The 10601-nt window shown below is 41.9% G+C and overlaps 1 pseudogene; it reads left to right on the forward strand.

Moving 5' to 3' along the window:
* Positions 1 to 526: 526 nt before the first annotated feature.
* Positions 527 to 6459, forward strand: LOC136313639 (trophoblast glycoprotein-like; annotated as a pseudogene).
* Positions 6460 to 10601: the final 4142 nt, after the last annotated feature.

Below are 10601 nucleotides of genomic sequence, written 5' to 3' on the forward strand. Positions count from 1 at the left end.
TATATAAGTATTAAATACATGAAATAATAAACTACCTTTTGGTATATTATTCTTTTTATACTTAAAATAGTCATTGGGGCAGAGAACTGGTTGTTGTTAAATTATTTGAATCCTACCAGTGATTTAAGGGAAAATCTAGGTTTTATGGAGTCTAAAATAATTCAATTTGGGAGGGCCTTTAAAAAAAAGGACACAAAATTACAAATATAAAATTAAGTATAGCCCTGACTGGGTACTAGAATATTGTCTTAATACACCAAGACTGCAGGTTTGATCCCTGGTCAGAGCACATGCATGAATCAACCAATGAATGCATAAATACGTGGAACAACAAATTGATGTTTCTCTCTCTCTCTTTTCTCCTATCTCGCTAAAATCAATCAATAAAAAAATTTTAAAAATTAAGTATGAAAGAAAATGTTTATTTAGAAAAGAAAATTGCCACAACAAATTGGTGAAGATTTAGATATTCCAGTGCCTTTCTTCTAAGATCTCTTTCCTCAGTCTACCAGAAAGACATAGTCACATGTCTTCCAAGCACAGCCTGCCTGCCATCCCTTCCCCACTGAGAATTCTGGAAGTCTCAGGAGCAGCCAGTATTTGTGGTTTCATCAGCTTCATGGTAAACCTACTTCTGCAAACATCATTCACATTATTTCATTAATGTTAAGAAGCAGTGCAGGAGATGACGTCAGAGTAATGGCGGGGTAGGAAGCGCTACCGATAAATCTCCCCCAAAACTCAACAAGATCTTCAACCAGAAACAGAAAAACCTATACTTGGAGCTTCCAGATGCTTCGCAATACACCCAAAGGTATGATTGAGTGAAAAATTGTCTAAATATATAACCAAACCCCGAAGGAAATAGGGAGTAAGAAATGCTCCGCCTTCCTCACTAACCTAAACAGGGCGGCTTTCTCTGGTAACTGTGAATATAGAAACTGAGGCGGGCAAAGGGGGTGAATAGATCCAGGCCGCCGCGGCACAAACGGCCGAACCAGGCTGTGGCACGGATATCCAAGCCGAGGAAAATCTGATCCTGTGGCAACCCGGGCAATACAAGCTAACACTCGCGCCAAACCCAAACAAAGAAAGAAGCAGTACAATACAGAAAATCAAGTCATCTATACTTTATTTTTATGTCATAGCAAAAGACTGAAAGCACATATGTTATCTATGTAATGGAACACATGGAAGTTAGCTAAAAATAAGGAGAAATGATTCATTTTATTTTTGTCTTTTACATGCTAGACTCTCCCTCGTTTTCAGATGAGGAAACAGAGGCTCATAGAAGTAAAGCAAGATGTCCAAGGAGATACAGCTATTTGTATTTTATCACTCCAGCCTCCCACGAATGATTCCAAAAATGACTCTGCTCAAATGCTCTGGAGGGGCCCAGTGCAGAAGATGCAAAATGACAAATAAGGCCTTTTCCTGATGGTGGAGCTCAGAAGCACAAAACATTTCCTCAAAGATATCAGGCTCATGTCCCTTTGCAAGCCTTCTGAACAAAAATAACAAACCACACAGCCGGTTGGAGGTAGAGTTTGGGTTTTTTCCCAACATTTTAGTTTTAAATACATTACATAACTGCAGCCTGCTATGTACCAACATACACTGATTTCAATATATTTCTTCGTAGCCTCGTCATTTTATCCTTTTTATCACTTAGTAGATTATAGTAACATATCCAGAACTTACAATTTCTACAATAGAGCAAATTGAATTGATCTGAACAGCCGCTTCAATACTTGTGTGCTGAAAAATACTCAGTTTTAAAATATTATATTTTATATACCTGGCAGATAGGTTAAGTGCCCTGGAGCTTGCTGTTCGAAAGTTGAGAGAACCAGTCTTGATTTTGCCCCTGCTATTAACTGCTCTTCAGCAACTTGATGATTTGTCTCCTTTGGATGCAGGCCACAAAATTCTTAACCTCTTTCAATGTAGGGTATTTGGCTATGAAATGAAAGTGTTAGATTGAGAACTCTGAATCAGTCAATGATTTAAATTTTTTTTTTTTTTTACTGAGAACTGATATATAAGAATGTTTATTCTAGTATTATTCCTAGGAATGGGGTGGTGGTGGGGTCAGTTAGAAATAACCGAGGAAACCTACTGGGCGAATGTTTAAGTAATTTGTATTGCATTATTACCATGGGATATTACTCAGTTATTACAAGCACCAACATAGATATACATACAGTAGTGCATATAGATCTCAAAAGTAGTATATAGTAAAAAGGTAGTAAAAATCACTTCTATAGCATAATACAAGTTATGTAAATTATTAATATTTATTTTAACACAAAACAACAGTATGCATTTTACAAAGATAAATGGATATTCAAATATATCAGGTGCCACAGCTGGAGCTGGTGTTGGGCATGGAGATGAAGGAAGGAAAGGTATGCTGGTGGGAAGAAGGGGTTTGCATGGACCAGTGATTCTGGGATGCGGGACAATAAAAGATATGATTAACTCAATCCCATGCACACAGGAAGTTCTGTAATAGTCACTTGCTTAGGAAAGACTATGTGTTGTAAGAGCCAATGTCAAAAATATTGACTGAGAGCAAAATAGTATGAAATATAAAGTAACAAATATAGGAAGTATAAACCTCATAGAAATTTAAAATTACTGATAAAGTAAGGAGAGATGAATTTAAGGAAACAATCAGAAATTATATATTAAAATCAGGTCCTCAATTCACATGTGTAAATGTGGGTCTAATCTGGGTCTTGAAGAATTTACAGGAAATCCACATGTGATGATAACAAAAAGTTAACTGCTCTCAGTCTAAAACACTCACCAGCTTCATTGTTTCTGTTCTCTTTCCTTCCTTTAGCCAGATTATTTTTGGCTCTACCATCTCTGGCTTGTTTCTATAGCCAGTACTAGGCTTCCTCTTCCTTTGGCTGCCATCTTGGCATGTACATTACTGATATTTCTTTTAAAGAAGTAAATAGTTCTTGTTTTGACCACACCCAATGTTATCTCTCTCTCTCTCTCTCTCTCTCTCTCTCTCACACACACACACACACACACACACACCTACTCCTAGAATATTGAGTAAAGCCAACCCTACAATCAGTGTCTTAGGAGTTAAATTTAATACAAGGGTAAAAGAAGTGGTATAAACATGATAATGTTAACAAAAATGTCCCAGAGAATTCCAAGATGTTATTTATTCTATTTAAAAAAAAGAGATTACTGGCCCTGGCCGGTTGGCTCAGCGGTAGAGCGTCGGCCTGGTGTGCGGGGGACCCGGGTTCGATTCCCGGCCAGGGCACATAGGAGAAGCGCCCATTTGCTTCTCCACCCCCCCCCCCCTTCCTCTCTGTCTCTCTTCCCCTCCCGCAGCCAAGGCTCCATTGGAGCAAAGATGGCCCGGGCGCTGGGGTGGCTCCTTGGCCTCTGCCCCAGGCGCTAGAGTGGCTCTGGTCGCGGCAGAGCGACGCCCCAGAGGGGCAGAGCATCGCCCCCTGGTGGGCAGAGCGTTGCCCCTGGTGGGCGTGCCGGGTGGATCCCGGCCGGGCGCAAGCGGGAGTCTGTCTGACTGTCTCTCCCCGTTTCCAGCTTCAGAAAAATACAAAAAAAAAAAAAAAAAAAAAAAAAGAGATTACTAGGATCAAAACCTCTTTCTTATTCTTTATTGTAGTCTCCATTCCTATAGCCTAAATCTAAGTATTCAAATTATGCTAATAAATATGATAAGTTTACTATTTTATCTAGAAAAAAAGATTCTGATCATTATAAATCCCATTACCAGGTGGCGATTGGGTTTTAAGTCCCCTGTAATATTTTTTGTGACCACAATTTAATGGTTTCTCTCCTTTGGCTGTGCATTTTGCCTTGGTATTTAGAGACTCTGTACAATAAGCAAATTATAATATAGAGGTTCAAGATAATATTTGTTGCTTAGAATGGAAAGAATTTGAAATATGTCATTGTTATTTTATTTATCCATCATTAGCAGGGAATGAGAAAGTTCAGGTTAATGAATTTCCTAGATACTCCATGTTTTTATTTTTAAAGGCCAAATATTTTATTATAATCTATGATGTTAATATTACTATTACAGTCCTTGGAAGAAAATACATTAAATTTTTACTTCTTGGCTTTATTTCACAGAATACGTTGGTTATCTAGTCTACATTTGTGGAGGTGTTCGTCATGAACATGGAAAAGTAGCTATGCTTGCTGTACAGTGGTGTGGTGTGGTGGTTAAACAAGTGGGCCCAGGAGCTAGACCATTGGGGCTGCATCTTGGTTCTGCCAATTATGAATTTTATGGACATGGGCAACTTATTTAACCTCTGTGTACTTTATAGAGTTATTATGAGGATTTAATGAGGTAATATTTGTAGAACACTTAGAATAGTGCCTGTCACATAAGAAGCACTCTTTCTGTGTTTATTATATAAAAATAAATACACTTCAGCAAATGTTATTGAGGAGAAATGTGACAATGTGGATATCAACTCATTAGAATCATGTCTAAAATTAAGTTGTATAGCTTGAAGATCTTTATCATAATTATGCAGATGGCCTTTAGTTCTTGGATGAAGAGACAGCTATTTTAACTTGCTCAGAAATTGTCCTTTTTCTTCCAATCTTCAGTTGTGTTCTGAATAACGGGGTTCAACTGCTAGGTGTTCTCTGGTTATTTTGTAAATATATTCTGCATTGAATATCACAGTTCTTTACTCTTTCCTCCTTGTATATACAGATGCGTACATAAAGTAGCAATCATTTTGCGATAGGTGGGGCTAAGGGGAAGAAGAATGGATAGATAGCATGGTGTATGATGGCTAGACAATCTCCTCTGTGCTCTGCTCTCTAATGCTAACTTCAGAGAATTACCATAGATCCTTGACAAGCAAGGTTTCTTAAAAGTTTTTTTAACCTAATTCGTGTCTTTTCTACATAAAAGTAGGTACAAAGCTATTAATAACTCATGTAAGTCATCGTTTAGATTGACTCTCCTCCTCTCCCTTCACTCTCCGTCTTAAAAAATGCCCAACAAACGCTCCCAACCCAGCTCCTAAGCAACCCGTGCTGTGGTGCTGTGATTTTTGGGGGGTGCTCCCAGGACCCCGCCGGGGTCGTGCAGCTGCGGCTGGGGCGCTGGCGCTGGTCCTGTGGGCTGGGTCTCCTGGGCTACACTTTCTCCACCACTAACTTCACCTCCACCCTGATGCAGCCCCAGAAGTGTGAGTGCCCCTAGGCGGTGCGCATTGTCAAGGGTTTTACTGCAACCTGGCCCGGGTGCTGGCCGACCTGACCCCTTAGGTCAGTGGTCCCCAACCTTTTTGGGGCCACTGACCGGTTTAATGTCAGAAAATATTTTCACGGACTGGCCTTTAGGGTGGGACAGATAAATGTATCACGTGACTGAGACAAGCATCAAGAGTGAGTCTTAGACGGATGTAACAGAGGGAATCTGGTCATTTTTAAAAAATGAAACATCGTTCAGACTTAAATATAAATAAAATGGAAATAATGTAAGTTATTTATTCTTTCTCTGCAGACAGGTATAAAATGGCCCACGGACCAGTGCGCGGCCCGGTGGTTGGAGACCACTGCCTTAGGTGATAACCTCCTCCTCATCAGCAGTCAGCTGGCCTCTCTCAATCCAATCTCAGCGGAAGCGGCCTGGAGGGGGTGCACTGCGCTCTCTTGACCTCAGTCACAGCTTGCTGGCCTATCTCAGCCCCTTGGCTTTTCCCCTGCTGCCCCTGAGGCCCTGGTGGGACTGATCCTGAACCACACTGTACCCGCTGCAGATGAGAGGCAGAAACGGAGCTTCGAGCGTATGGTGGCTGCTGCCCCCTGAGCCTGCCAGCTGCTGCGCAAGCTCAGCTACCTGGAGCTGACCCTCAGCCGCTTTCTCTACCTACCCCAGGACAGCTGGCCCGACTCCTTGGTCTCAGGCACCTGAGCAACAATTTGCTGGTGAGCCTGACTTCTGTCCTTCCGCAGCTTGACACATCTAGAAAGCCACCACCTGGAGAAGAACTCTCTCTAGGTCCTTCGCAGTGGTGTCCTGGCAGAGTTGCAAGGCCTGCCCCAGATCAGGGTCTTCCTGGACAGCAATCGCTGGGTCCGCAACTGCCACATGGCAGATATGGTGGCCTGGCTCATGGAGACAGAAGTAGTGAGTGGCAAAGCCATGCTCACCTGGGCAGTTCCGGAAAAAATGAGGATGAGGTTTTCCTGGAACTCAAGAGCTTCGACCTGGACTGTGACCTTATCCTCCCTCTATCTCTGCAGACTTATTATGTCCTGATAGGCACTACCGTCCTACTGGTTTCGTATTTGAACAGTAAGGAGATAAGTAAGTGGATTCATAACATCAGAGATGCCTGCAGGGATCACATGCAAGGGTATCATTACAGATACGAAACCAAGGCAGACCCCAGGTTAACAAACCTCAGCCCTAATTCGGATGTCTGAGAAACATTCAAGGACAGGACAAAGACAACTTTGCATGAGGTATATAGACTTAATCAAACTTTGTTTTAGGCTGCTATACCTCCATCCTCCACTGCAGACACCACTGACTTTGACCGAAAGCAGTGAAGGGAATTCGCTCTGATCATGTAAAGTGTTTTTTGGGGGTTTTTTTAGACTTTTTTTGTATTTTTTTTTGAAGCTGGAAACGGGAGAGACAGTCAGACAGACTCCCGCATGCGCCCGACCGGGATTCACCCGGCACGCCCATCAGGGGCGATGCTTTGCCCACCAGGGGGCGATGCTCTACCCCTCTGGGGCGTCGCTCTGCCGCGACCAGAGCCACTCCAGCACCTGGGGCAGAGGCCAAGGAGCCATCCCCAGTGCCCGGGCCATCTTTGCTCCAATGGAGCTTCGCTGCGGGAGGGGAAGAGAGAGACAGAGAGGAAGGAGAGGGGGAGGGGTGGAGAGGCAGGTGGGCGCCTCTCCTGTGTGCCCTGGCCGGGAATCGAACCCGGGACTTCTGCACGCCAGGCTGACGCTCTACCACTGAGCCAACCGGCCAGGGCATGTAAAGTGTTTTGGTGTGGTCTGTTAACGTAAGAGAATGAATAGGTGCGTCATAGTCTTTTGTCCTTATCCTTTTCTTGAAACTCAACACCTGTGAAGGCGTTCCTCAAGTTTCTGCATGAACATGAACTCATGGCTGTTTCTCTTAGTACAATCTGAAGTGTAATAAGTGTACTAACACAGATTGCATTCAATGAAAGCTGTCTCAATCTTTTTGAGAAAAATACTCATCAGTTTTATTCTCATGTACCTAAATGAAGAAAAAGATTGCATTGCATCAACTGGCTTTAGACCTTAGTAAGCTCTTCAAAGTACCTCTGTAGTGAGAGCAGGCTTACATTTTACTGTCTGGGTGTTGTAAAAAATAACTTGCAGCTTCAGATAATTTTTTTGATAAAAATATTACTTTTTTGATTGGCATTTATGTGCAACTATACAGAAGTTGTTCTATAAACTGCATCATCAAGATCCAACAGGCTAAATTGTTTATAAAAATATTCAATAGATTTCTTAAAAGAATATTTTAAAATGCCCAACAATCAAAAATAACCAACCAACCAACCATGCATCCTTTTGGAATTATTCTTGAGTTTGTAGTGAATGGAAAAAGTAAACCAAAGAGCAACCTTGAAGGTAAACAAGAGGATTTTAATTTAAGGTATGATTGTAAAATTTTACAGTTGGAAGGGTCTATAAAGATCATTTATTTTGATTTCTTGATTTTCAGATGAGCATACTGAGACCAGGAAAAGTTAAGTGACCTGACAAAAATCACAAACCCAGAACTTGACATTTTAAATGCTGATGGGGTTATAAAGTTTCTTTTTGTCATATTTACTATGGGCTCTGAGAGATAACATAGGTTGTACTAATTTGTTTATTTCAGTTGCAAATGATTTTAAAAAATAACCCGCCAAAACCTAGCCTAATAATTTTTAAAAAGGGAAAAATTATTAGTTCTCATAATTAAGAAGGCTAGGGGAGATTTAGCTTCAGGCATCCCATTGATCCAGGACCTCAGATAATGTGAACACACCCATTGTCTTCACCAGGGGTCCCCAAACTACGGCCCCCGGGCCGCATGCGGCCCCCTGAGGCCATTTATCCGGCCCCCACCGCACTTCCAGAAGAGGAACCTCTTTCATTGGTGGTCAGTGAGAGGAGCATAGTTCCCATTGAAATACTGGTCAGTTTGTTGATTTAAATTTACTTGTTCTTTATTTTAAATATTGTATTTGTTCCCGTTTTGTTTTTTTACTTTAAAATAAGATATGTGCAGTGTGCATAGGGATTTGTTCATAGTTTTTTTTTATAGTCTGGCCCTCCAACGGTCTGAGGGACAGTGAACTGGCCCCCTGTGTAAAAAGTTTGGGGACCCCTGGTCTTCACCATGGATTTACTGCACTCTGTTATTCTCAGGCAGATTCTGAGAATCAGTTTCATATTTGAAAGATGGTGGGAGCAGCTCCAGACTACTATATCCTCTCAGATTCGAGTTTAGTAAGAAAGAGCCAGGGGTTCCAGAAATAGGTTCATATCATCCTATTGGCTCTGACTGGGACTGCCATCTACAAAGCAGTCACAGAGGCCAGGAGAAATGTGAGACATTGATGGCTCAGGCTTAGATCACATACAGTAAGAATCAGTACACAAATGATCTGAAAAAAGTTAAACACATATGTGTCATTTATTATGTTCTAAAAAACAATTATACAGCACGTACTCTGCCAGGTTGTTCCAAGGACTTTACAACTATCAACCTATTTAATTATCTTAACAACCCAATGAGATAGGTACTATTACTATCCTATTTTAGAAAGGAGAAAATCAAGTCACAGACAGGTTGAGAAACGTGCCCAAGATTGTAGTTGGTAGTCTACAGAACAGCCACAGTTACACCAGAGGCAATCTCATTCTAGAATACCTGCTTTTCCGTTGGATGCACCCAGTAATTTAATTATTTCTTTCTATCTAGTATAGCAGTCTTTTTACTACAACAGTTTACTAAGCCAAGACTATTTTTATTCCTTCTTGTCATAAGGAGGCTGATTACCAGAAAGGGTAATTTGTCTATAGAAGTTGGGTATGCAGGGCCTGACCTAAGCGGTAGATCCAGTTCAGTGGAGGTAATAGCTAGTTCTCAGTGTCCTGGGCTTCCTTTTTAAAGAGCTTTTGGGCCCTTGTAGAATGTGTTCTCTTGCACATTACATTTGCTAATTCTGGGAACTGAGAAGATTTGCCAATAAGTTTCTTGGAGATGGATGACTTTTTAAATGTCAAATGCAACACTGAGCTGTTAAGTTGTGCTGTTTAAAATGTCAGGAAAAAGCATTATTTTTGCAGACAGAGCTCCAGTGTGGTCTGATTTCAAGTTTCTGAAATGACTCCTGTCTTTTGAGAAGACATCCATCTTTTTTGAGAAGAATCCTTCTTTTTTTATTTTGAAATGTTGCTGTTGTTTTGTCCAGAGAAAAGAGGTCTACGAGGCAGTTCTGGCACAGAGAAATAGTTTAACCTTTATGGTGCTTCCACCCCCTCCTAGCCTAGTGTTCCCAGAAACTCCATGGCCAACTAGCCACTGTCCTCCCTCCTCCCACCTTCCTCTTCCCTCTTCCCCCAATAGCAGAACTCTAGAGTGATGTTTCTTCCAGAATCCTTTTACTACTATGTTGCTTTAAACCATTTCTTTGTAGAGCATAGCAGAGAAGAGTAGCATAGAAACTTTTTTCTTAAGAAAATACTTTATTTGAAGGATTTGGAGAGGAGCAAGTACCAAATAATGACCTGTCCCAGTGAAGAGGTAGAGCTTTGAGGCTCTTTTTTTTTTTAATTAAGTGACAGGCAAGGAGGCAGGAAGGCAGAGAGACAAGCTCTCACATGTGCGCTGACCAGGATCCACCTGGCAAGCCCCCTAAAGAGGGGTGCTCTGCCCATCTGGGTCTAGCTGCTCTGTTGCTCAGCAACCAAGCTGTTTCAGTGCCTGAGGCAAGGCCATGAAGCCATCCTCAGTGCCCTGGGTCAAATTGCTTCAACCATTCAAGCCATGGCTGAGAGAAGGGATGGGAGAGATAGAGAGGAAAGAGAGAGAGAGAGAGAGAGAGAGAGAGAGAGAGAGAGAGAAGGAGAAGGGAGGAGGAGAAGCAGATGGTTGCTTCTCCTGTGTGCCTTGATCGGGAATTGAACCTGGGACTTCCACACACTGGACCTACACTCTACCACTAAGCCAACCAGCCAGGGCTGGGCCTTGAGGCTTTTGGGTCTATTTTAAAAATGATACCTGTCATTTTTATTTAGGTATTGTTCCATAATTAGGAACCTGAATTAAATCACCAAAAAGTAACCCAAGTTTGATTGATATATGTGGAAGTGGGTGAGAAAGGTCTACGAACCCCTCTTGTTGAAGGTGGAATAAGATCGGGAGCATTAGAACTGCCCCTGTGGTCTGTAAGCCTCCAGCCTTACAGAGCACAATTTTAGATAGATGGCCCTTCCCCGCTTGCTTCCTCTTTCATCATGACCCAGTTTGATCATCTCAAATTGTTAGGTTGGAGGAGATGACTCTCAATCCGTCTCTG

Source organism: Saccopteryx bilineata, chromosome 9, assembly GCF_036850765.1.
Source record: "Saccopteryx bilineata isolate mSacBil1 chromosome 9, mSacBil1_pri_phased_curated, whole genome shotgun sequence".
Taxonomy (NCBI): domain Eukaryota; kingdom Metazoa; phylum Chordata; class Mammalia; order Chiroptera; family Emballonuridae; genus Saccopteryx; species Saccopteryx bilineata.